Source organism: Notechis scutatus, chromosome 4 (assembly GCF_049901735.1).
Source record: "Notechis scutatus isolate UNSWTSFEM ecotype Mainland chromosome 4, rNotScu1.2, whole genome shotgun sequence".
NCBI classification, from domain to species: Eukaryota; Metazoa; Chordata; class Lepidosauria; order Squamata; family Elapidae; genus Notechis; species Notechis scutatus.
Window position 1 is genome coordinate 47608379 of NC_142012.1, and position 25144 is coordinate 47633522.

General features: G+C 36.1%; 1 protein-coding gene across 4 annotated transcripts in view; it reads right to left on the bottom strand.

The window, feature by feature from the left end:
- GALNTL6 (polypeptide N-acetylgalactosaminyltransferase like 6) overlaps positions 1-25144 on the bottom strand; it is a 503056-nt gene that overhangs the window by 121292 nt on the left and 356620 nt on the right. The window lies entirely within an intron of this gene.

A 25144-nucleotide genomic window follows, 5' to 3' on the forward strand; every position in this document is an offset into this window, starting at 1 on the left:
GAAAAATTTATAAACATGATTAAGGCAATATATTCTAAACAAATGGAAAACTGATAGTAAATGGGGATATGACAGAAGATATTAATATTCGCAAAGAGGACAAGGATGCCCTCTATCCCCCTTATTTTTATACTGACTTTGTAAGTTCATTTTATTTATTTATTTATTTATTTGTTTGTTTGTTTGTTTATTTATTTTTGTCAATTGCTTACAAGACAATAGGTTTAAGTAAAAACATAGTTATGAATACATGGATACATATAAGAAAAATAAAAATATATAATAAACAATAGGACAGGGACGGTAGGCATGTTGGTGTGCTTATGCACGCCCCCTACAGACCTCTTAGGAAAGGGGTGAGGTCAACAGTAGACAGTCTAAGGTTAAAGTTTTTGGAGTTTGGAGAAAAAACCACAGAGTCAGGTAGAGTATTCCAGACATTGACCACTCTGTTGCTGAAGTCGTATTTCCTGCAATCAAGTTTGGTGCAATTAACCTTGAGTTTGTATCTATTGTTTGCTTTTGTGTTGTTATAGTTGAAGCTGAAGTATTCATTGACAGGTAGGACATTGCAATGTATGATTTTATATACTATACTTAGATCGGACCGAAGGCGGCATAGTTCTAGGTTTTCTAGGTCTAGAATTTTGAGTCTGGTGGCAGAAGGTATTCTGCAATGAGTAGAGGAGTGGAAAACTCTTCTTGTGAAATATTTCTGGACTTTCTCTACTGTGTTAATATCAGATACGTAATGTGGGTTCCAGACTGATGAGCTGTATTCGAGTATTGGTCTAGCAAATGTTTTGTATGGTCTAGTTATTAGTGTAATATTACCAGAGAAAAAGCTACGTAAGATTAGGTTAACAACTCTTAATGCCTTTTTGGCTATGTAGTTACAGTGGGCTCTAGCACTTAGGTCATTAGAGATGAGTACTCCAAGATCCTTGACAGAGTTTGGATCATCAACAAGGTCTTGACTATTCAGCCTGTATTTTATTTTCTGATATATTTTTTTTGCCAATATATAGGACAGAGCATTTATTTGTTGAGATTTGAAGTTGCCATTTGTTTGACCATTCTGATACATAGTCAAGATCTTTTTGAAGGGTAGCAGTATTTTCTGTGGTGTTGAATAGCTTTACATCATCAGCAAAGAGAATGCAGTTGCTCTTGATATGATCACAGAGGTCATTTAGGTAGAGTATGAAGAGAGTTGGTCCTAGAACACTGCCTTGGGGGACACCACTATTGGCAGGTACAGAATTTGATAGGATGCTCCCAATTTTGACCATTTGTTGTCTGTTTGACAGGAATACTTCTATCCATTTATGCAGGTGTCCAAATATCCCGTAAGATTTTAGTTTTAGGAGTAGTTTGTCATGTACCACTGAATCAAAGGCTTTACAGAAGTCTATGCAGATTGTGTCTATTGCTTTGCCCTGATCGAATTGTGTAGTCCATATGTTTTTGCAGTGTAGCAGATTATATGAGAGTTTTTTCCTGAAACCAAATTGTTTATTAGAGAGTAGGTTGTTTGTTTCTTAGTGGAGGATGATGGATTGGTTAATAATTGATTCCATGACTTCACAGGTGACGCAGCATAAAGAGATTGGTCTGTAATTTTCTACTAGGCTGGGGTCTCCGTTTTTGAAGATGGGGATGACCGTGGCTTGTGACCATAGTTTTGGCAAGGAGCTGGTCCTGAAAGATTTTTCAAAGATTATGCTTAGAGGTTCAGCTATGGCAGTGGATAGCTTTTTTATGTTTTGACCAGAAAGATCTGACAAGATTCAGAAATAAAAGGTATGGAAATTAAAAAAAAACACTACAAATTGCAGGCGTTTGTGGATGGTCTAGAATTTATACTAGAAGAACTATAAGAAACAGGACCTAAGTTATTAAAAAGAATAGAGGAATACGGTGAAGTAGCAGGATTAAAAATAAACAAAGAAAAAACCAAAATGTTGGTAAAGAATCTTACAAATAAACAGAAAAATGAACTGATGGAAAAGTTGGGCATTCAGATAACTAAAAAAGTAAAATATTTAGGAATTTGGTTAACAGCAAGTTGTGTTACTATCAGAGAAGATAATTATTCTAAACTAGTTCAACAAATAAAGCTAGATCTGGAAAAATGGAAAAACCTACAGTTATCGATGGTAGGAAGAATTGCTACAATAAAAATGAATATCTTACCGAAGCTATTATTCCTGTTTCAAACAATTCCGATAAAAACTGAAAAAAAGTTCTTTGAGGACCTAAGCAAATTGATCTTAAAGTTCATTTGGCAAGGGAAAAAAGCAAGAATAAAACTGAAAATGTTACAAGAAGCTATAAACAAGGGGGCGATTTGGGTTACCAGATTGGGAGCTTTATTATCAGGCCGCAGTGCTTACATGGGTGAAAGAATGGGTAAATCTGAGGAATAACACAGTATTGATTGTAGAAGGACATGATTTACAATTAGGGTAGCATGCATTCATGTGGTACGGAAAAAATAAAATACATAGTTATTTCAAAGACTTATTAGAAATGCTTTATTCTCAGTAAAGGAAAGAATTAAAAAGAAACATTATATGAAAATACCGATTTGGCTATGCACGATGAAAGCACTAGTTCATCCAAATGTTGTTGAATTGGGAAAAATTATGAGATATAAAGATATTCTAAATGAATAAGGGGAATTGGAACCAAGGAATTGATTTGGCCTGGTGGCCATTCATCCAAATACAATCAAGATAGAAGAAAGATGCAGAATTGTAGGGGTTAGAAAATAGAAGCAGAAGTTAGAAAATTAAATCAAGGAGGTTATGTAAATTAAAATAAAGTAAACGTATAATTAAATAATGAAGATTGAGTAAATAGGATAAGGAAATATGATTATTAGATTTGGGAGATAATGGTGATAAATGTGATATTCATAAGGTCTGATATTAATTAACTATATGATAAAACCAAACAGAGTGTTTAATTAAATAATGGAAACTGTTTAATAAAGACAAGTGAAGATTATGGTGAATAGATTAAGTGAATAATGGTTATAATTATAATTAATGTGTGTATAAGATTTGTTATTTGCATTTAAAAGAAATTGAACCCAGACAGTACACTGCCATTGTGGATATGGAAATTTTATATATAATAATGGAAATTGTATAATAAAAATAATAATACAAAAAATTAATCTAATTAATAGTAACTAATTTGTCTTAACCAATCTCTACAAGCGATACATTTAAAAGTTTTAATTCTTTAATCTTCTGTAGCTTCAGCAACTTTTAAGATAGCAAAGCTTGTTCTCAATCAGTGATTTGCAACAAGAAAGACACAGTATAAGACTGATAAGCAAGTTTTACAGGAAAATAAGCCTTTTGTTTAGAATGAAGTATATTTTTACACAGACATTGTACAACTATAAATGTATTTTAATTGCATAACAAAGTTCACATTTAACAGACAATTTTAATAAGACTCTTATGCTTATTGGCACCAGTTAATTAGTTTATGTTGGGTTGAATCAAAGAAATACTCAGTAGCAGGTGTTGTTCACAGACAGTTTGTTTTATTGCTTTATTTTTATTACAAGTACCAAAGAGAATCCCAATTCACAAAAGTGTGACATAGGAAACGGGATTAAAACATTCAGAGCTTCATCATCCTACTGTATCTGTGTACCATCCAAGACATATACCAGTGTCTTCTAGTGAAAATGAATACTTTAGAATACAGATAAGGCAATGAGTACATTTTTCATTTTCCTATTTTATTTTGGTTTATAAATTTACTAAAAACAAAAAACCTGTATACTTTTCATGTTTATTTTTCATTCCCTTTGACTATATTTTCCTAGTGTTTGATATGTACCTTTGACAATTTTCTGTAATGTAAAATATTTTGCCTAGCTTTTTCTAATTTAAGAGTTTTATATGTTCACCCTCCTGTGATAGAAAGATAGATATTTGGTCTATCTTTATTATCTTATAAAAATAAATTATGAATTTCAGTATGCATGTAAGCTCAAGGCAACTTACTTATTTTAAATATATTTTAATAATAATAATATACTGTGGGAAGCCCCCCCCACCACACACAATAAGTTATAAATATCAATTTTCTGTTATTTATAATTTATAATAGAATGTTTATAATAAAGTTGCAAACTAACTCGTTGGCAAACAATAACCTATTTTCTTGTTTCCTTGGGATGATGTGAGATGCTGATTATCCTAGGGATAACCAATATCTATAGTAATAGTAATCACACTTGGAAATTTAAGCTTCAAGCATATATTATTTAATGGTATAACTTTCAAATTCTCTAAAAAAGACACAGCAAGGAAAACTGGCAGACTTTTTTCTGAGGATTGACCAACAGCAGAGATTTTTTGCCCATGGTAGATGGCAGGAGAAGGAGAGAAAGTATTACAGTATTCTATTCAGAATTTAGTAAGCCAGAGCTGACAGGGTAGACAGAGCTGACGCAGGGGTGGGATCCGACCGGTGTAACTACCGGTTCGGTGATTTTACATTTTGCACTGCGCGCATGTGTATATAGTCATCAGCTAGCTGCCTGAACAGCTGAACAGTGCTGCGCATGGGTGCACAGCGGTTGAAAAAAACACTTTTTTCCTGCTTTTTCAATCACAGCTGTGTCACGCAAAGCAGCTGCGGTTGAAAACGCAGGAAATAAAGGTCAGGTAAGAGCCCGGGTGGTCTCTGTTTGCTGTTTTTCAGAGCAACCGGTTCTACAGAAGTGGACGGAACCGGTAGAATCCTACCCCTGGTATGAGGGTATGAATTCCTTCACTATATGATGTCAAACTGCCATATTTAAAATAATAAACACAGTGTTTAAAATGAAAATCCTAATCTAATCATCAAAAAAATAAATAACAAGTTTATTTCTTCTTTACTCACATATCTGTCTGTCTTGAAAATGACAAATCATTTTGGGGCATTTAAATTTTGATACTGGTAATGTTAAAGTTTTCTTTTACCTTTCATTCAAAGCATAAAACTGTGTGTGTGTGTGTGTGTGTGTGCGCGCGCGCGCACCATACTTCTGCTATTTTGATAAAAATTAAATGAAAGACAAGGCAATTTAAGGCAATTTGATGAGGAAAGAAGAATTAGGGCAATATTTCAAAATACTGAAATGTCAGAGTACAGCCATTGTTCAGGAAAATATTTTAGAAATTACTTGGGTATCAGATGCAAACTATGATTATAACTATGATTATAATATTTAATAATATTAATATCATAAAACTATTGAATAAATGGATGATGCTACTTGGTATATGACTTAATCCAGTTTTCTCAAATTGTATCAATACTTGTTTTCATTGCTGTGATGAGCTAAACGAAGTATTCTGAAAGCCACTCGATCAATTTCCTTTAAATATATAATTGCTTCTCATTAGTCTGTGCACACCATGTCTTCTGTAGAAACTTTAAATTAGGAAGTTTTAAGCATTGGCCATAGCATTCTAATCTGTAATAAAATCTAGAATACTATTAAGTGTTTTTAAAAATCATTTAAGAATAGTTAAGTTTTCCATAGGAATTCTGACTGACATCATGGTGAGATGGACAAGAGGACTGGTCTCCCCTCTCCCATGCCAAGTTCTCCTCGTTGGTCGGCTCCAAAAGGAGCCAAAACTGCCCTGTAGGGATGGTGAAGCAAAGAGGGGCACCCTGCAAGGTCGCGGAAAGCTGCATCTCTCCTGCCTGACCTGGGACTTTCTTGCCCTCTCAGTCACGATGAAGAAAAGAGGCAGGCCCAAGATGGCTGCCATGAAGCCGGGACAGCCGATGACCACCTAAGATTTGTGCTGGAACGCATTTCAGTGAACAGTGTGGAACTGGGTGAGAGGATCCTTTTTTTTTTTTTTACTGAAACTCAACCCCAAAGAAACTTCAGGAAACTATTAACTCAGAATTATCTGTTAAACAGTGAGTAAACACTTTGATAAAATTATCAAACCAGAGGGAAAATAATTAAAGAGAGAAAGAAAATTGGATGTGGAAGACATATAAACAAATAAATTTATCATCTTTCAACATGCCAAAACTGTGATTTTTAAAAAAATACTAGTTCCATTTTTAAACCATGGAGGCCTCTTTATCCTACTATGTTTCCCAAAAATAAAGCTGAGTTGTATTTTCTTTTGGGTCCCAAAATAAGCACTAGCACTTATTTTCAGTGTGTGTTTCCACCCCCCCCCCCCCATGTCCAGGTGGCCAACTTCTTCTTACTTGTAGCAAGGCAGAAAGGCTACATGATATGATAGTGCCACAACCATGAGGTGGGGGGTGGAGCTACTTCATGCATCCTGCACTGGTTTACCTCAGGGCCTCGTAGCCTGGCAACCTATGTCCTGACACAGTGGCTCCAGGAGTCCCATCCAGCTGAAGCCCACATGGACACTGGCCCACTTCTGCTTGCTCGCAGCCGCAACAGAAAAGGAATCCAAGTGACATGCCAGTGCCGCAGCCATGAGGTTAGGAGGGGTGGGTGGAGCTGCCCTATGCTCCCAGACTCCACACTAGGCCATCCACTTCCCAACACCTGCCTCCCTTGCAGTCATGATACCAACATACTGCTCAGCCTCCTGCTCCATTGTGACTGCAAGCAAGCAGAAGAAGTGGGCCGGTGGTCACGTGGGCTCTTGCTGCACATGGGTGCTGGTGCTGCCACAGCAAGGCAGCTGTCGGGGCATGGATGGCCTGGCTGCAGGGGTCCTGAGGTAAGCCGGTCTAGGGTACACTATACATTCATAAATCAGCTATTACCTTCTCAGCTGTACTCCTTTTAAACTCTTTCCAAATTCTTTCTCAGTCTTCAATCATAGGGTCTTTCCTCTCCTATCTGCCTTCAAAGGCCTCTCAAGTCTCTTAAGTGAGCATCCAAGCTCAAAGCTCCTCTGAAAAGTGTTCAATTCCAAGTAAAATGCAGTCCAATCTTCAGGAGAAAAGGAAGGAAAATAACTGACGTTTCATAATCTCTTGATATTTTTAATGTTTAGATGGGTGTTCTGTTTTTTAAAATCCATTCTCTGCGATGGCCCAGAGGAGGCAGAAATTCAGCATTCATCGTCCATTCTGCCTAGCTCTGCCCCCCTCATATTAAACAAATTTATTGAACCATTCAAGTTGTTATGAGTAGTTTTAATTTTCCTTTTTTCTTATATACTGTTAAATTGTTAGTAATGTTATGGTTACTACTCTTTATTGCTTAATTTTTTTTCTTTTGTGGTTAATAAAAAATACCCTAAACAAATCACACTGGTTTATTTTGTTTTGGTTTAACATGATAGGTTAATTCAGGCACTGTGGTTAATAATTCAATAATGGTCAATATTTTTGAGAGGACTGAGTTTTTATGAGATGGAGAAAAACAACAACAAACTCTTAACATGAAAGTTGATTGATATAGTTCAAGCAGAGTGAAGCCAATGTATTTTGTTACCTAGCTGAAGGCCAAGTTGTTTGCTCTTCTCCTTCACATAAAAGCCAATAAGACTGATGGAGTTAGCGATATGACAGTCTTCCATCACATTCAAGGGCACCATGTTAATTGAGAGGACTTTATTTTTAACACCATCATGAATCAGACTCCTAGCATTAATTTTATTTAATATAAGTAAAAAGGACACTTTCCCCACTTTATTTTGACAAAGCAATAGCACTTAACAACAAAGACAAAAAAGGATTCCACAAAATGTTGTGGAGACAAAGGAAAAAGCAACTTACTACCCCAGAGCTTTTTTTTTTCTTCAAAAAAGTCATGTGTAGCACAATCCGACTTGTAAAACTCTGTTATGATAGTTGTATCAGTTCATATATATATATATGGGGTGAGAAGCAAGAGAATGGTAACTTTTCTGCACATTCTTCAAATAAGCACATTATTTCAAGAATAAAGAATTAATGTTGCTGGGTATATTATAGCACCGTCAATCAATCTATTCACTATTTACATGAAGAACTATACTTAGGTATCTCAGTCTTTCAGCCAGCTACATAAAAATCTCAGCCTTTGAAGAGGTGTGTTTCGTACAAATACTTAAAAGCCAATTCAGACTGACATAATCCAGACACTGGAAAACACAAAGTGTAAAACACAGAATTTTAAAAAGAGCTGTATTTTCTATGTTCAAACTGTAACTAATTCCATGCCTAATTATGCAATACTTCCAAATAAAGTAACTGGTGGTAGAATCCCAAAAAAGGAGAACTATATAAATGCCGAGTAACTGCAGGCCATTGGAACTGATCAATTAATAAATTTTGATAAACAGAAAAATAAATAATGATGAATCCTTATTGTCTATAATTACTGAGCTTTATATCTTTCTATTATTTTTCAAAGAAGGGATTATATATATTTGTTGAAGTATAAAAAAGTAAATATTTTTATAGCCAAACTACATTCCAGAATTTATACACAAGTTATATATTGAGAAATCCATTAACATTCCATAAAGCTGGAAACCAGGCTTATGACCTTATGACCCATATTTTAGGGATTCAATCTGAGAATTAAAATGGCAACAAGAAATCTGAGTACAATGATCATATTCAGGAGGCATCTGACTTTAAGGCAATTCATTCCAGTGTTCCCCTCTGAAAGGGGTCTTAATATCCAAAATGTATTTACCAACCTGAGAGCACTTAACAGCCCTGATTTATGATATCAGACTCTACAAACCTTTTGTTCCCATCAGATGATTTCCCTTGCAAAACCCCCCACTCATTGAACTTGCTGTCTTTTTGCTCTCCACATGCCACTGTCAACAGTCCAAAGGCTGGTAACTTTTTCATTTGAATCAGATGACAATTTTTCATACCAGGCTGTGGAACTGAATGGCCTGTATCTGTCCTTTCTCAACTAATATTGGAATTTATTCCCTGGTTTCTGAATTGAGAGGTTCATTAGCTTTCTTATCTTATGAGAAATATGAGGTGTCAATTTAAAATCTGACAATATTGAACTACTATAAGTAACAAAGATACAGAAATTTATCCAGACCTGGCAGGCTCTTGAGTGAAACTTCTCCTAATAGTCCTCTTGGGCTTCTTTGACAGTGTTTGTGGCATTGACAGCCATTCAGGCTGATGACACAATATATCATTACTCCAGAAACTGTGAAAAATTGAAAGGGCACTAATGGACCCAGTTTCATGACACAGAGAACCTGCACCAGGTGGCAGAACTATAAGAATCTGCTGACTTAGTCGGATCTAATAAATAATTTAGGATGCCAGATGGTGTCATAAAGTTTGAATAAAGCATGGAAAATCTGATTTAGAAAAACTGCGGAGGAAAAAAAATTACAAAATTGTTACAGTGTGAATGATACTATCATGACAAGTCTTCTGTCACAGTTATAACAGAATCTAGAAAATACTATACTTGCCAAGGTTGTTCTGTGTAAAATATGTAGTAAATGCCAAATATTACATGACATTTATCAAATAGCTAAAGATCCATACTGACCTTTTATCTATGACTAATTTACAACAAAAAATTAGCCATGAACTTGTTTCCAGAAAACAAGAATATATGTGACTATTTAAAGATATAGAGATTTGCAAGATAAGCTTATGACCCTGGGGTTTTGTATTGCCTAATTCAATTGGACATGCTGAAGCCTTCAGCCAAGTTTACAATGGCTCTTTATATATAATTTTGTATGTAAAGCAAACATTTAAATATAAATTTCATTAAAATTAACTATCTTAGTTAATTTTCATAGATGAAAACTATCATTTTCATAGATTGCTTCATTGTGTGCAAATAGCACTACATATTTTCTTCTGTCTTTCAATTTTAAGCAAAAGATGAAAAGCCAACTAAATAAATAAACTTAAAGGTTTTGGTTTTCTTAAGAAGTTAAAAGAGACATGAAAAAAGAGTGTCTTGCCTTGCCTGATCATTGTCATATTACAGATTCTTATTCTCAGTGATTAAAATTTCAGTTAATATAGCAGGGTGGCAAGGAAAGAGATATTTAGAAAGATGGAAAGGTTGAAAAAAATCACATTCCTTGGTTACTTATAATTCCTTGGTTACCTTATAATAAACATAGAGTTTAGGCCATAATATTTTTTCCTTATAGCAATAGCACTTAGATGTATATACCATCCATAGTGCTTTACAGCATTCTCTGAGCATAATAATTTGTAATGTCAGCATATTGTCTGCAACAATCTGGGTCCTTATTTTACCAACCCAGGAAGGATGGAAAGCTGAGCCAACCTTGGGCCTCATCAGGAATAAACTCCAGGCTGTAGGTAGAGTTAGCCTGCAATACTGCGTTCTAATCACTTTGCCACCACGGCTACCTATGAAGCTTTCCTTATGAATTTTTAATTAAAACATCTCTCTTTAGAAGCAAGATGGTTGGGAAAATCGGATTAAAATGGAATAAGAACATTTTCAAAATTACTAAATATTAGAGAGGGACACAGTACTTGCCTTACAGAGACAGAGGAGTATATTACTTTTGAGGACTTTAATTGAATTGAAGCATGACATAGCTGATTTTTATATATAAATTGCTTTCCTTTGACTTGAACTTATAGTCAAATCAATTTGATTGAAGGAGGCCACTCTGGATTTTTTTAAAAAATAAAAGTTTTAGAGCATTGTTCAGAGTGGTAAATGATAGAACAAGGAATCCAGGTTCTATATTTTTCAAAGAAGTTCGTGGAAACATAGAATTTGAATAGAAAACAATCAGTCTGTCAGTGTTCCAGCAAACCTCCATTTCACTCAGTAACTCCAAGACAAGCATAATCTCAAAAGTACCTTTATTAGAATAGCACCTGGCACATCTGTGGAATCTTGAAACAAAAAGTTTCCTGGACTTCCCACAATGTCCCAAACTACAATCCATCCCCTTTCCTCCCATCATCACATCACATGGACCAATCATGATCTATCCCAATGTAAGATCCTTTTTCTCTGCTGCGCCACACTTAATAACCTTGAACTAAGAAAAGAATTTTATTTTGTCTACTTAGAACTACTCAACTGAAATCACCCACTTTCTCAGGCTATGTGGCAGTGTGGAATATGGCTTCCAAAGCTGACACAGTCTTTGATTCAGCTGAAATTGCTTTAGTTCAGTGCACAATTAGTTTCAGTAACTTTTGTTTCTATGTCATTTATCTTAAACAGAAGGAAAAAGCCAAGATTACATATATCTCTTTAAATTTAGGATATGTATATATTGTTTAGTACTTCTGCTTTGTTGCAATTGCTAAATAATTGCTACTAGAATCTCCCAAGGTCAGTTTATGAATTTTGGCATGGTAACATGTGGTATACTATATGGTAACATATAGTACCTTTATTGGACCAACACTAGAAAATCTGACATGAGCTTGAAACAGTCATCCATTTTGTACTCTGTTAATTAACTTTTGCCAAAATACTCTAAGTGTTATGATTACCATCTCTGAAATGATACTTGTCTTTCTTCCTCCTGCATCCATTTCACTTCAACATGGTCCTTGGGAGTCATCTATTAATTATTTGATTATAAAGGCATTTCAAAAATAAATACACTTCCACAGCTAAGTAGTTAAAGTTTAATTTAAAAGCACTAGACCATGGCATAATTTCAGTTTAAAATGAGCCTCCAAACTGAGGCTAATTAAACTAGCTTCTGGGTCACGAGGTACGTACTTTGGGTCTTAGAGACTGCTTATAGTTATAAATAGTCCAAGACAGTTTGCCTTTTAGCTATTACATTTTAAAGACATAGTGTCTGCTGATCAGATAAAATCCATATCTTTATACAGCTTTTCCCAACCTGCTGCATATCAGACATGTTTGAATTCTAAGACCCCCAAAGTTCTTGTAATCTTGAAAATTCCTGGATTTGTAATCTGGCATATTTAGAAGGCACTTGTTTGGGAAAGATTGTTGTGTGCTTTGGTTAGTAGAGTAAAGATAGTTTTATATCTGAGATTTAAATAGGTTGTATATTGGATTAACTCAGAGGATTGGGTTTGCGTGGCATGGTGTAGTGGTAGTTTGTCTTCTTCCTTCGGGTATATTCTAGTGGTGATGATTGAGGAGAAGAGATAGAAATAGCACTTAACAATAGCAGTTAGACTTATATACTGCCACAAAATGCTTTATAGCACTCTCTAGACAGTCATCAGCCCTTCCTATGTGGAGTACCAAGGGTTCTGTATTTTCTTCTCTCTTTAACTTGTACATGAGATCACTGGGTGAACTCATCTGTCAATATGGGCTGAGGTATCATCAGTATGCTGATGCCCAATTATATATCTCTGCTTCTAGTGAATTAAGGATACCATGAATGTCTTATCTTGGTATCTGAAGCTGTGAGTTTCAATTGAACTATAGCAAGACAAATTGGCTGTCCAGAGTGAAAGACCAACTCCACATGTGAAAGTCCAAAAATGATTCATTGTACACATTGCATAGGAATCTTCACAACTGGTTAGTATCGACGTGGTGTTAAATAAGGGTCCATGGAATTCAAATGGGGTTGAACTTATTTCACTTGTGGCTATGTATGGATTTTAGGCTGATCCCTCTTTAACCCTGCCATCAAGTACTGCAACTTCTTTTCTTACATTGGATCTGAACTGGGGGGGGGGGGGCACTGTTTCCAGGACTGTGCCATCTTTGGTGCTGGATGAAATTGTTAAGTGATGAGTAGGTGACAGTCATAGCTAGGAGAATCTTTATTCAGCTTCATTTTTGTGTGCCCTTGTGCCTGTTTGTGGATCAGACCCTAAGTAAAGTCACTTATGCCCTAGTAATTTCCAGATAGGGCAGAAGTCTGTACTTCTAGAACAGTATATATTATACCTCTGCTATATGAGTTGCATTGGTTTCTGGTTTGCATCTGGGTCCAATTCAAGATGCTGGTTTAACTTTAAAGTTCTTCATGGCATTGGTTTGTGCTATCTGAGACACCGCCTCTCTCTGGTTACATCAATTTGCCTCATCAGATCTGGCAGGTCTGCTGCTGGTATCATCAGGTAGATCATTCTATCCCCCAAAATTAGATTAGTTCTATCCCAGGGGTGTCAAACTCAATTTCATTGAGGGTCACATCAGAGTTGTGTTTGACCTTGGGGGGATGGGGTGGGCATGGCCATGGTGGGCATGGCCAGCTTGACATTACTCATGTCAGGGCCGCTTGTGGTGGCTTTGCCAGCAAAAACAGGCTCTGGAACTCTGTTTTTGGCTGGGACAGCCTCCTGCAATCCTCTGCCAGTGAAAACAGAGCTTGGGAGACTGTTTTCTCTGGCAGAGCATTCAGGACACCATAGGTGCCCCTGACACCACTGAGTATGACACCCCTGCTTTACCCTTTTGTCAAATTGGAGTCCCTCAAGCTTGTTAGTTATCAGCCTGGGCTTCCAAGAAACCAGAGACATATTTAGATGGCTTAATTGCCAAGATAGTCTGGCATGGCTGTAATATTTTTGCCCTGCCTATTTAACTTATATGCAGAGCACATCATAAGAAAGACATAGCTAGATGAATCAAAAGTTGGAATTAAGATTGCAGGAGAAATATCAACAACCTCAGATATGCATATGATACCACTCTAATAGCAGAAAGTGAAGAGGAACTAAAGAGCCTTTTGATGCGGGTGAAGAAGGAGAGTGCAAAAGTTGGCTTGAAACTCAATATTAAGAAAACTAAGATCATGGCATCCGGCCCTCTCAAATTGATGGGGAAGAAATGGAGGTAGTGACAGATGTTATTTTCCTGGACTCCAAGATCACCGCAGATGGGGACTGCAGCCAAGAAATTAAAAGATGCTTGCTCCTGGGGAGGAAAGCTGTGGCAAATCTAGACAGCATACTAAAAAAGCAGAGTCATCACTCTGTCAGCAAAAGTGTGTATAGTCAAGGCTATGGTTTTCCCAGTTGCAATGTATGACTGTGAAAGTTGGACCATAAGAAAGGCTGAGTGCCAAAGAACTGAAGCCTTTGAACTATGGTGCTGGAGAAGACTCCTGTGAGTTCCTTGGACCAGAGGTGGTATTCAGCAGGTTCTGACCAGTTCTGGAGAACCGGTAGCGTAAATTTTGAGTAGTTTGGAGAACCAGCAAATACCCCCTCTGACTGGTGAGTATCTTTCCACTGCCACGCCCACCAAGCCATGCCCACAGAACCGGTAGTAAAAAAAAAATGAATCCCACCACTGCCTTGGAATGCAGGGTGATCAAATCAGTCAGTCCTAGAGAGATCAACCCTGACTGCTCTTTAGAAGGACAGATCCTGAAGATAAAACTGAAATACTTTGGCCACCTAATGATAAGGAAGGACTCACTGGAGAAGAGCCTAATGCTGGGAAAGATTGAGGGCAAAAGAAGAAGGGGACGACAGAGAATGAGATGGAGTCACTGAAGTAGTAGGCATGAGCTTAAATGGACTCCAGAAGATGGTAGAGGATAGGAAGGCCTGGAGGAACGTTGTCCATGGGGTCATGATCAGTGGTAGGATTCAAATTATTTTACTACCGGTTCTGTGGGTGTAGCTTGGTGGGCATGGCATGGCTTGGTGGGCATGGCTTGGTGAGTGTGGCAGGGGAAGGATACTGTAAAATCTCCGTTCCCTTTTGACCCCACTAACCTGCTTCCAGTTCTTCTGTACATGGCAACAAAAGAAGACTAAGCCGATCATCTGGGACTCAGGAGGCAGAGAATAGATGGGGGCAGGGCCAGTCAGAGGTGGTATTTGCTGGTTCTCTGAATTACTCAAAATTTCTGCTACCGGGTCTCCAAACTACTCAAAATTTCCATTACCAGTTCTTCAGAACTGGTCAGAACCTGCTGAATATCACTTCTGGTCGTGATGGGTCAGACACAAATTCGCAACTAACAACAACAAAAGCTTTTAGTAGGCATCATATAATAATTAGATGTATACCTGAGACATCCAATTGGGGTGTGGATATAGCTATAGTTGTAATTAACTATGAAACTTTTGTCTTGGGTTGCTAAGAGAGAAGCATTGAAATAAACAGATAAACATTGCTCCATTACCCTATCAACTTAGCTGAAGGCCACAGCTGTTGTTTTCACATTAGGACTTTTATGCTCTCATTTGGAAACTACAAACAGACAGAAGACTGTGAAGTTCTGCCGATTAAATTGTGCTGGTTTACTAGCCAGAAATAACACATATTAAAAAGTGTAATTTAAGATAGAGTTCACAAAGTATCAGATTTATCTCCCTGTAGAGGGGTTTGCTGAATTGTTTTAAGAGCCTAACTAAATATCTAGAAAAAGCATTTAACCACTGGTTCTTGGTGGAGTTGGGCTATGCATTTAACTGAAGACATTGATGTACATATTAAATTCAAAAAATCCCCAAAACAATTAATGATTGATTTTCTTCTCCAGAAGCTAAACTTCAAAGAACTTTTGCAGCAGATCATTGACATGAAATAAAAGGGGGCAGAAAATTATATGCTAAATAAATTAAGCCCCTATTACTGGTCCTACATTACAAATAAAAATACTTCTAATGTGGCAGCTAATATTGCTTTTGCTAAGAAATAGTTAAATCTGGTGAACAGAAACTGCATACAAATGGAAATCTCCAAATAATAGTAGTATCAATAGCACAAACATAATTGTCATATATAAAAGCAAACATCAAATATAATTAATGTGTAATATGAAACTTATTTCAAGAATCCCTTTAAACATATGACCTTGATCTTACCATCAGCATGGTCTAAGGAAATCACAGGAATTTTTTTATGTACAAGATTATGGAAATTTTGAATGAGCATCATTAGGCTTTTAATAATTATGCTATAACCTAGTCAGCTGAATTATTACAAGTGAAAAACATTTCTGTCATTCTAATTATTTCCAGACCTCAGTTACTAAGTTAGTGAGATTGGACTAATGAAAACAAAGGGAGATGGTGATGACGAAACAAGAAAAGAGGGCAAAGTGGAAAATCAAATACAGAAAAGCAAGAACAGGAAAGCATCAGTACCCTTTATTATACTACCGAAGTAAATTATAACAACCTTTTAAAGCTTCTGAACATAAAAAGACATGTGCAACTATCAACATGTTGCCTAAGATGACCACAGCAATCAGTAATCAACAAAGGAAGCATATAAAGACAGCAGCACCATATCCAATCAATGTAGGACATACTGTATCTAAATACAATTACTTGTAAATCATAGTTTGAACTTTCTTGAAAAATATAAGGGAATATAATCTGGTAATGACAACTTGTGGAAGGCAAACTTGTGGAAGGCTAATTTCCAAACCACAGAGGTTAATTCTTACAGATGGATCAAAATAATATTTTGTGAAGCTTCTTTGAATTTTACTTTCCAAATAAACTATTTTGAAAAGTGGAATGTTTGCATTATAATGGGACTATACTAAAAACTTTGATAACTTTTGTTGTATAAGCATAAGTGGTCTATCAAATTAACATTTAAGACAGCTTTGGAGTTGTTTTAATAATATTTTTGTAATTTCATGGGTAAAATTTGCCAATTTAATCATTGATAGGAGTTTTATATCTGAAAAAAAGTCTAATAAATACTTTCACTGAAACATATGCTACGGAACAGAATCATACTTAGCTAAATTATTTTGACTGAGAAGAATTAGTAAATTAATAAATAATTACCAATTACAATCCAAGCTTCTTCTAACTCAACATTTCTTGAATTGGCATCTAATCAACCTAAACTTTTCTCTGCCTGCCCTGCAAGCTACCAAGACAAAATAATAACTGGATGCCTACCACGATCCAGTTATATATGATCTTATACACAACGATCTCTATGATCTTATACACAACGATCTCTCATCCCTTGATTGGCAATCTCTATTCACTGGATGCAATACTGTTGAAGACCATTACAACATATTTTTACTTGAAGTCAAAAGAGTCATCAAACTATATGTACCAACAACAACTCCCAAAACAAAACAAAAAAGCAGATTACCCATATCAATAAGGAAACTTCAATCCAAAAAGAGATCACTCTGGCGGAAAAACAAATCTGGTCACGTTGCCAATTTCAAAAACCGATACAAAAATTTATGCCACCAGATAAAGACCGAATGCACCAATTATCACATTAAACAAGAGGAAAACCTTCTAAGCACCAATTCCACCCGTGCTTTTTACAATTTTGTAAACAACAAACTAAAAGACTCAAGGTCCATCCCTCCCTTGATAGGACCTGATGGTAAAGACTGCAACGACGACACCATTAAAGCCAACATCTTTAACGCATTCTTCGGCTCAGTATTTGTAAACAGCAATGGATCATGCCCAGTATTTCCTAGCCGTACCACAGATAACAACAATGATCTAATACATATCGATTTCACAGAAGACAATGTTGAAAAAGCACTACGCAACCTAAAACCATCTCTATCTATTGGACCGGATGGAATATGTGCCTACTTCTTAAGAAAGCTATCCATTGCCATAGCCAAACCTCTAAGCATAATCTTTGAAAAATCTTTCAGGACCAGCTCCTTGCCTAACCTATGGTCACAAGCCACAGTCATCCCCATCTTCAAAAAGGGAGACCCAAGCCTAGTTGAAAATTACAGGCCAATCTCCTTATGCTGCGTCACCTGTAAAGTCATGGAATCAATTATTAACCAATCCATCATCCTTCACTTAGAGACAAATAACCTACTCTCCAATAAACAATTTGGTTTCAGAAAAAAACTATCCTGTAATCTGCAACTCTTACACTGCAAAAACATATGGACGACACAACTCGACCAGGGCAAAGCAATAGACGTAATCTACATAGACTTCTGTAAAGCCTTTGATTCAGTGGTACACGACAAACTACTCCTAAAAATAAAATCCTATGATATCTCTGGACAACTGAATAACTGGATAGAAGCATTCCTGTCAAACAGACAACAAATGGTCAAAATCGGGAGCGTCCTATCAAATCCAGTACCTGTCAATAGTGGTGTTCCCCAAGGCAGTGTTCTAGGACCAACTCTCTTCATACTCTACATAAACGACCTCTGTGATCATATTAAGAGCAATTGCGTTCTCTTCGCTGATGATGTAAAGCTGTTCAATACCACAGACAATACTGCTACCCTACAAAAAGATCTTGACTATGTATCAGAATGGTCAAACAAATGGCAACTTCAAATCTCAACAAATAAATGCTCTGTCTTACATATTGGCAAAAAAAAATCAGAAAATAAAATACAAGCTGAATAGTCAAGATCTTGTTGATGACCCAAGCTCTGTAAAGGACCTTGGAATACTCACCTCTAATGATCTAAGTGCTAGAGCCCACTGCAACTACATAGCCAAAAAGGCATTAAGAGTTGTTAACCTAATCCTACGTAGCTTTTTCTCTGGTAATATCACACTACTAACCAGAGCATACAAAACATTTGCTAGACCAATACTCGAATACAGTTCATCAGTCTGGAACCCACACTACGTATCTGATATTAGCACAATTGAGAAAGTCCAGAAATATTTCACAAGAAGAGTTCTCCACTCCTCTACTCGTTGTAGAATACCTTATGCCACCAGACTTGAAATTCTAGAACTAGAAAACCTTGAATTACGCCGTCTTCGGTCTGACTTAAGCATGGTATATAAAATCATACATTGCAATGTCCTACCTGTCAATGAATACTTCAGCTTCAACCATAACAACACAAGAGCACACAATAGATACAAACTCAAAGTAAACCGCACCAAACTTGATTGCAGGAAATACGACTTCAGCAATAGAGTGGTCAATGTCTGGAATACTCTACCCGACTCTGTAGTTTCTTCCCCAAACCCCAAAAACTTTAACCTTAGACTGTCTACTATTGACCTCACCCCTTTCCTAAGAGGCCTGTAGGGGGCGTGCATAAGCGCACCAACGTGCCTACCGTCCCTGTCCTATTGTTTCTCTTATTCTTTTATTTTTCTTATATGTACCCATTTCATGTATTCACAACTATGTATACATTTATACTTATTATCTTGTAAACAATTGGCAAATCAAATAAATAAATAAATAAAATAAATATACAAACTCAGACTGAAAAATCTTCTGGGGAAAAATCATTTTATTATCAACAGATTCTGCAAGGATCAAGATCAGAAATCCTATAATCAAGCAACAAATCCACAAGAAAGGAAGAAATCATGATGGGTTCCATAGTTCTAAGCATTGCATAGCCAGCTAAGCACAACATAACTGAGGTTTGAAAAGCTGACCTCAGAGTTTTGTACCACTGAGTGAAACCAATAAATCAGCCATGCTGAACCTCCATTCACTCAGTGCACGACTGAGCTATGTAATACATCAGAATCTGATCTCTTACTGGCCTCCTTCTTGGCACAACTCTCAGGCCTGCGGAGTCCAGCCATCTGCTGTTGGATGATTATCAAATAACTCTGCTTAGGACTGGCTGGATGAGAAGCCTGAGAAGCTGTTAATGATGCAGACAAGGAGTCCTGGGGGTTTAATGGATCTGTCTCAGCTGGAGTAGTTATTAGCTCTAACACTGCTGAATCACGGTTGCCATCAGATGCCTCTGGCTCCACATCCTCACAATTCTCATCTGATGAGATGTCCAGCAGATCTCTCCACTTGGAAGGAGCAGGTAATTGTGAAAAGTAAACCTAGCAACATTAGGCAATAAAATCAAAAGGACAACAATAATCTTTCAGAAAAAGATGATGCAGATGCCACAGCCCCGGTTGGGAAGCAGATTCAAATTATGGTGGAGATATGAAAATAGCTAATATGGATTTAATCCCTTAAGGGGAACAAAATGTATGTTACTTGATATTCAGTCAGACCAAGTGTTCTCACAATCAGCTCTTGAGATCTAATCACAGTGTAATTTTGTGATCTAATCACATTGTAATTTTGGGATTAGGAGATTAAACAAAGCAATGTGGTCAGACTAAACAACTTGGATGAATAATCCCTGATCCAATCCAATATAAGCATGAAATTATTGCGGGAACAAGAAAAGATAAATCCACTAGGGATTTGATATCACTAGTTCAGTTAATAAATACCATGATAATATCTGGTTCTGTCAAGATTAGGTAGCCCTTTGGAAATAGATGACAATTATGCCTTGTACTTTCAGGTGGTTTGATAGTTATTTATTTCAATTTATATCAAGACTGGTTTGGAATACTAGAGTGGAATGCTTCAATTATTGATAAAGATGTTTCAAAAATTTTTAAAATTGTATGTTATATACTGTTGTGAAATATATGATTCTAGAAAGTCATGCTGACATAATTAATTTGGCAGAATTTGGGTCATGTTTGTTCCAGCAGGGAAATCAAATTCTTCTCTTTTTTTGGAGTTTTTTAGTTATCATAAACGGGAAGTACAATCTGGAGGTAGGTCAGATGAATCACAACTGTGTTCCTCTACATTGATAGTGATATTCATAATCATAATAATGGTAAATATTTTTCTGCCACTGGTAATAACAATCCTTAAGTCCAGGATCAGTATGCAATTTAAATGCCCTACTATACAGTATATTAATAGTAACTCAGAATACCTGGGTTCTGATACAAATTCAACATTGGAAGGTAAATTTCCATCTGATATCACATTGGTAGGAGACTTCAATGCAAGAAAAGCTGATAATAAAACAGCAAAATATTTGAATGTTGGTGAACCTTCCTTTTCTTTTTAACCATTTTAACTTGAAGTACTTTACTTTGAATCCAGCAAAATAAAAATTGTTGGATTTACTTTATAAAAGAAATTATCATATTCTGAATTGCTGTTATCCTTGAAATTTCCCTGGCAATCATATATATTTGGGCTAAGTAGAATTGATAATGTATCTCCTTTTCTAAATAGAAATTTTTGAAATATTGAGCTCATTTCAAGGGATTGTATGATCACCTCTCTATAATGTTGAATTTAAAATTAACAGGAGTTGAACATATAATTGTTTAATTGAATTAGAACTTTTGAGCCAAAAAAGAATTACATGATCAGTAGGTTTAGAGATAATTGCAAGTCTACAATCAAACATTATCCTTCTAAACTTTTCCGACAAATTGCATACTGCTGACTCATGTTCTCCAAATGTTCTGAGTTACTATTAATATATAGTGAATATTTAAAACATGATTTAATACAAGATAATTTTAAATCAAGACCTTTTCAATGATATAATAATTGATTTGATGCAGAAACAGCATGGCATATGGTTAGGAGTCTGGCAAGGAGATGAAGCAAAGTAACTCCCTGAGGATGATTTCAGAATGTATTATGAAGAAAAAGAAACAAACTCCCAAAGATAAGGAAAATAGTGTATCAAAGGGGACTCTGAAATTTACTTTGATTGCCCTAAATTCTAAGGATGTACCAATGAATTTATTTAATGAAAGTCACAACAAAAGGCATCAACAGAGAACATGTCATAAAGCAAGTCTTCTTTTCTTCCTATCATGGCATTCTTTGTAGGCGTCAGGTAGTTATATTATCACTATTGGGCCCCACAAATAAAAACTGACTTATCTCTAACAGAATAATAAAGTTTTGCCATGCAAGTGTGCCCAATAACCCCCCTCACCTCCACTCATAACTATAGTAAGAAAAAGTTAGTCCTGCACTTTCTGCTTATAATAGAGGAATTTCAACCCTCTCTCCTCCCAATATGGACTTTTTCCAAAGTAAGTTTATTATAACTATCTGTGGTGTACCTAAGAGTATGCCTGCTTCCTTTTTGCCTACAGAAACTGAACAAAGACAATTAATTGCCAAGGATTTTAATTGTTACGTTTACATCCTCTCATTACCTAATTCTCAATTTGCCAACCTGTGCATTTTAGAATAAATAATCTGCTATTTCACCCTGCATTTTCTTTTTAAAAATAATTATTATTAATAATTTTTACTTGAATAAAATAAAAATAAATATCTAAAAGAAGGAAGAGCCTTTGATTCAGTGGTACACAACAAACTACTCCTAAAACTAAAATCTTACGGTATCTCTGAACACCTGCATTACTGGATAGAAGCATTCCGGTCAAACAGACAACAAATGGTCAAAATTGGGAGCGTCCTATCAAATTCTGTACCTGTTAACAGTGGTGTTCCCCAAGGCAGTGTTCTAGGACCAACTCTCTTCATACTCTACATAAATGACCTCTGTGATCATATTAAGAGCAACGGCATTCTCTTTGCTGATGATGTAAAGTTATTCAACACCACAGACAATACTGCTACCCTTCAAAAAGACCTTGACTATGTATCAGAATGGTCAAACAAATGGCAACTTCAAATCTCAACAAATAAATGCTCTGTCCTACATATTGGCAAAAAAATATATATCAGAAAATATAATACAGGCTGAATAGTCAAGACCTTGTTGATGATCCAAACTCTGTCAAGGATCTTGGAATATTCATCTCTAATGACCTAAGTGCTAGAGCCCACTGTAACTACATAGCCAAAAAGGCATTAAGAGTTGTTAACCTAATCTTACACAGCTTTTTCTCTGGTAATATTACACTAATAAATAGAGCATACAAAACATTTGCTAGACCAAAACTTGAACACAGCTCATCAGGCTGGAACCCACATTACATATCTGATATTAACACAGTTGAGAAAGTCCACAAATATTTCACAAGAAGAGTTCTCCACTCCTCTACTCGTTGCAGAATACCTTCTGCCACCAGACTCGAAATTCTAGACCTAGAAAATCTAGAACTACGCCGCCTTCGGTCCGATCTAAGTATAGTATATAAAATCATACATTGCAATGTCCTACCTGTCAATGAATACTTCAGCTTCAGCCATAACAACACTAGAGCAAACAATGGGTACAAACTCAAGGTTAATTGCACCAAACTTGATTGCAGGAAATACGACTTTAGCAACAAAGTGGTCAATGTCTGGAATACTCTACCTGATTCTGTGGTTTTTTTTTCCCAAACCCCAAAAACTTTAACCTTAGACTGTCTACTATTGACCTCATCCCTTTCCTAAGAGGTCTGTCAGGGGCATGCATAAGCGCACCAACGTGCCTACTGTCCTTGTCCTATTGTTTCTTTTATATATTTTTTATTTTTCTTATATGTATCCATGTATTCATAACTATGTTTTTACTTATACCTATTATCTTGTAAGCAATTGACAAATAAAAATAAATAAATAAAAATAAAATAAGAGGAAAAGTCACAGGAAACAATGCAGTTAAAAGAAAAGGGGAAAATATTAATCAATGAAGTGAGTTCTGACCTTCATTTTGAAGCAATTTTTTTGTCCCAGTATTCAGAGTTTGTTTAGTATTTCATGTGCAAGCTAGAACCTGTCAGTATAGGCTGCCTTGTGGCTTGCTACCCTTTCCAACTGAAACAAAGAATGATGTGTTAATCACATGGTTTGTTTGTTAATCATTTTTAGTACTCGTGCCTCCTGGAACCAATTAACAAGTACTGAAGTACCACTATATATGTATGTATGTATGTATGTATGTATGTATGTATGTATGTATGTATGTATGTGGTTGTCTCAGAACTTCTTTTCCACTTGGCTCTTTATTTAATATAGTCAAGAAATCAGCTTCTTTAACAACTTTAAACATTCTTCCAAACATTATCTGCTTATTATTAATTCACAAAATACTTCAAGTGTGTAAATATTCCAAATTTATCTGTCCCTTTAGTCTGTGTTTTAACTATCTTATTCCAAAATCCCAGTTACCTTTTTGTATTTAATTCTTTTAAGATCCTTATAACTGGTTCTTTTCTTTTTAATTTAAACTTTTATGGATCAAAAGTCTTTAGGTGCTCCACTGCTTTGAAGGTCTCTTTACAGTTTATTTTTTCAACATTGTATGTCATTAGGAAAGCAGATTGGGCAGACTCAGTGTCCTTAAATAGGCTTTGTGTGTCTTCTTCCGTAACTCTTAGCAGGGTTCTATAGACCCAACAGTCTTTCTTTCTATCTTTTCAGCACAAGTGGACAATCTCATGGTTTGTCTGTTGTGTAGTGGGCGGAGTGAAGACGCAGGACACTCAAGGCAACTTTAAGTTGAGCTCCAACTTAAACTTTAATTCAGCTCCAGGAAAAGCAATGAGAGGCCACGCTGCAGCAATTCCTTTTAAAGAGAGCTGTCTGCAGCTTCAGCCACTGTTGCGCACTTGTTTTTCCTGCTTTGACTATGAGACCAGGCCTCAGCTGGTGTGTAGAAAGCTGCACACACACGATCACCAAGCCGGTAGTGGAACCGGTAGGATCCCACTGCTGGTGTGCGTGCGCACATAGACACACACACAAAATAAACTGATGTTAGGCTTCATAGATTCAGGCAGATTAAATGGGATATCATTAGATTGTAAATGATTTGCCCAACTTAGAGAAGACAAAAAACACTGCAGTAAGTGATCTATTTCATAGCAGAAATTTTTATTCTATTAAATTTTATCTGTTAAGTCACATTAAGACGTTGATCTCTATTAGCGGGGTGAACTGGCAATTCAGTATATCTAATACAAATCTTCTTTTAAATAGTCTGTTTTTAAACAACAATGTTTTGTCTGGCATTTCAGGATATTATCTTGCAGTTATTTATTGTTTTTGCACTCATCAGCTAGCTCCAATCCACGCAAACATTGATACAATCCTACATTCTGACAAAAATGTTAGGGAGTCAGACTCTCCATATTTTTTTTCTTCCAATTTCTCTTGACATTAGGCATTTTACTAAAATAAGTTGTGAGAAGTTGTTTCGTTTTAGTTTCCAAATATCTTATATTCTAACATTATATATAATGTTAGATGTGAGAAAAGAGGCAGTGCTATGCTGCTTCCTGCATATGTAACTTCCAGACTTAATTAGAAAGTCATGGTGTATGCTTGGCTGCAATACACTAATTCCAATTAATTCTAGATTCAGGAGGTCAGGGTCTTTCACAGCCTTCCTGTAGTGCCAGTTTGCTACTTCACTGCCTCCATCTCAGTGGTTCAGGTTCAGCAACAAGTCTCCCAATAACTATTAATGTTGCGATTACATGAAGGGGAGAGAAGTAGCCTTCAAGAGCAACCTCTTTTGCTCTTGAAGCTATCCTAATGATATAGAGAACTTCAATAGCATACAAG